General features: G+C 32.3%; 1 pseudogene; it reads right to left on the reverse strand.

Moving 5' to 3' along the window:
- Positions 1-1,950: 1,950 nt before the first annotated feature.
- On the reverse strand, positions 1,951-3,442 carry LOC111634782 (annotated as a pseudogene).
- Between the last annotated feature and the right edge of the window lie 459 nt (positions 3,443-3,901).

The following is a 3,901-nucleotide window of genomic DNA, read 5'->3' on the forward strand; positions in this document are numbered from 1 at the left end:
ATAATTTAAGAACATCATTAGTATAAAACAAAAAGAAAATAGTATTCAGTAGATTACGCTGAAGAATTTCGATATAAATATCAACTGATTTTAAATGTGATCGGCATTTATGAATATGAGATTTCATTTCAATAGTTTTTAACTTTGTAACATTTCAACCTACATTGAATCAGAAATATTAGAAAAATGAATAAAACAATTAAATAATCTAACTTTATTTTAATAAACTAAGTTTGAAATACATGAATATTTTATAGTGAGGAGTGCTTTCTTGATTCTCATTTTTCCTTTTCTCTCTGAATTGACTTCTTTTATTCTTCTCTATTATTTTCCTTTATTATTATCTTCTTTTCCCTCTTAGCTTTTAGAATTGAATGAGGTAAAATGTCGGCTCAAATCCAGAGTTCCAGAAAATTAAAAAAAATATAAATCATTTTCAAGTGGCAATTATGTAAAACACGAAAAACGAAGTAGTGATTGAAATCATTTTTCAGCAATTTGACGTAGAAAAAGTTTTAAATGAATTCTATGGAATTTCTATCGTAAATTTGATAACATTTCTGTTTGTCACCTGAAGCATTTTTTAGTTTCATAAAACCGGAAAAAACAGAATGTAATGTGCTTACCATCTGAAATGAAAAATTTAGTCAATTATCAAATGCTTTAACAATTAAACAACAAACTGTATTTATGCAACAGAACAAATAAACAAACCCTTATAGGGATCTTCTTATCGATGATCAAGAGTCCTTCTATCGAAAGACATAAACTCACCTTCCCGAATCTTTTCATAAAATTAAGAATCTGCAAAAAGAAGAATTAAAATTAAATGCATTTTCTCTATTTTTGATTCCCACTCATTATATTTATATAAAAGTATTTAAAAGTATTCATTAGGGGAAAGTATTATTTATTCAAAGTATTTATTTAAAAGTATTCAAGTATTAAGTATTTATTATAAAAGTATTTCTTCAAGCCGTTCGAACTAGGACGAATCCAAAAGAAGCATGATTAAAATCGTTTAAAAGTGTCCCAGGATGACTGAGGACAAATGTGATTAAATAATTTTTAAGGATGTTTATGATAATTACATACTTTTAATTTTTCTTTCAATCTAGTGCCATATCCAGTAAATTGCCTGATGTCTTGAAATGTATTCTGCATCTGAAATAAAAAGAAAAGTAAAAATATGCTTGGTAAAAAAACAAATATAGTTGTAATGAATGATAAAGAGCATAGCAGACAGCCCGTTATAATACAAACAAATGTACTCATTATGGCAAATTCTAATGTCGAGTAATTTACAAATTCATTTATTTCTACAAAGTTTAGAAAAAACAATCAGAAAAAAAAACGATCGACTCGATTATCTATCGATAGAACCAATTACTGGACCGCTAGTCTAGAATATAGATTTTCGAGATATCGTAGTAGTTACGAGACTTTATACAATATAGTAACTTGTAATGTGCTTTATGAATACGAGACTTTTAGTATTTCGTAAGTCACAATGAATTTCTTTGTAACTTACGGTACAAGATGTTTGTAAATTCGGCCCTAGTTTTCCACCAAAGTTTTCTCGTAAGGCATCCCTCTTGCTTGATTGCCAATGTTTTTCATTGCCTTCTACAATCAATAAAATGCTAAAATTTCTGACACTAATGTAAATATCTTCTTTGTATAAGATTCTTTTAATTAATTAACTGAATCAATACATTCATTGATTGAACTTATGAAAAAATTTTGTTTCACACATTATATTTTAAAATTTAAACCTTATTATAATTTTTAAAATTTATTCATTTAACAATAAACTACAATAATTATTTCTAATAAATTCAAAATGAAAATAATTTTATTTGTATATAAATAGCGAAATTTAAGACAGACAATTAACAATTTTGAAAAGTTAAATATTGTCGTTGAAAAATTAAAAAAATAAACTTTATATAAATCTTCAAATCATATAATTTTTATTCCTGAAGAGATTATTGGAAGTTTTGAAATGTTCAAAACTCATAATCCTCAGAAGTTCCCTCTTCAGCAGGTTTTTTGGCTGCATCGATAACATTTGCAGAAACATTGCTTGCAATTTTCGAAGCAGTAGCGTTGACGGTCGATTTTTTAATTAAAGATTCCGTGGTTTCTGGTTGTTTAGCGATGCTTTCTTGTTTTTTAACATATGCAATAGAATCGCTTCCACGGAGTGATCTCGTCTGATCAAGTTCGATGCCCTTATCGGTGCTCGTTCGAATCAATTTCTTACTAAAATAACTTGGTTTTTCGCTAAGATTCCGATCCAAAGTTTTCTTCTCTTCTGCGTGTTGTCCGTCCAATTCTTTCGTTTTCCTGGCGTTAAGGGTGTTGCGACGAAATCGTTCATAAAAGTATGATCTCGTAACTTCGATCATATCGATCATATGAGTCTTTACCAACATGTCTCTGAAGTCCGAATATTCACAATGCTCTTTATTTTCGATGTCCACGAAGCCCCAACGAGTCATCCGGCCGTAGAGTTTCTTACCACCGACTTCGTGCTGCTGCTCGCTCCCCACTACGGTAAAAGGTATTTTAGATCTTATTTTATCGTTCAGAATCTGATCGTCTGGATTTTCTTCGATCACTTTCATGGGGTAAACAGCGATTCCGTTTTCTTCTAAACAATTTCTGATAACTCGCTTGAAGGCTAGTCTTTCGTCTACTGTCATGGTGTCGCTCTTTGCTATGACGGGGACGAGGTTGACGATTTTTCCCAGTCTCTTCATGAATTCTATATCCAGAGGGGTCAACCAGCGACCAGACGGAGAGATGAAGTACACGCAGCAATGAACCCTTGTATCTTTTATGAACTTCTTACGATCTGTGCATTCCTCTTCTTCCAAATACTTCTCGTATTGTTCGTATATGTATTCTTCTATAGGGAGCCAGCAGTTTTCGTTATTTATATTATCACCGAAACCCGGTGTATCGGTAATAGTGAGGCGTAACTTCACACCTTTCTCTTCCAGAAGATGGGTGACCGATTTAATTTCTGTAGTTTTGCGATACCCGTCGACTCCTATATCTCTCTCGTCTTTCGAACAGCTTTTACGGCTAACAAATGCTTTAAAAAGTGTGTTAAGCAACGTAGACTTGCCCAAACCCGATCTGCCGACGACGAGAATGTTGAATTCGTATCCTCTCTTCAGGGATTTCTTCAGAGTTTGCTCCTGGAGAGTGTCTATGCCGACGTAACACCAGTTTTCTGTTTTTAAATAACCCCACTGGGTAATCTCGGGCAATGTTTCTGACGTCATTGTCACAAAACTTCGTTGCTACACCCAAAAAATAACGATTTTCTGACTCTATTTGAATTCGAGAAGAAGAATTTGAATTCGCTCGAATTTCGTTTTTTCGAACAATGGCAATTTTTAATAAATTATTTGTCGATAATTAAATTATATTTTGTTAAGAAATAATGAGTAAATAATAATAGAATTAATGATGTTAATAATACGTTATTACAAAGTAATTCGGAGTTTATTTTTCTCGAAACTCTCGACGCTAGTACAGCTTTTCTAGTGACAGACCGATTTAATTAAATAAATATCTTGCTGATTTACATTATTAAATGAGATTTAAATCTGGTTTGAATGCAAATTATAGACGGGAAATCATTTGAAACTGCCCTCGCGGGTATCGAAATCAGAGGGTAGAGGTGAAATTTAAACCACCACGATAACGCGCCATTACACAGACGACTTTAGAGAAGCTTGCCAATATTGCCTGGCAGGTTCTACCTCGGGTGGCCAACCTTTTGCATACCATGCGCCAATTTTTTGACAGGAGTTCAAATGCGCCATATAACTCGAACACTTTTTATAGTCTTACATTGAATGTTAGGGGTTGATAAATAGAAAGA

Source organism: Centruroides sculpturatus, unplaced genomic scaffold (assembly GCF_000671375.1).
Source record: "Centruroides sculpturatus isolate CEXI.00-Female unplaced genomic scaffold, Cexi_2.0 scaffold492, whole genome shotgun sequence".
NCBI lineage: Eukaryota > Metazoa > Arthropoda > Arachnida > Scorpiones > Buthidae > Centruroides > Centruroides sculpturatus.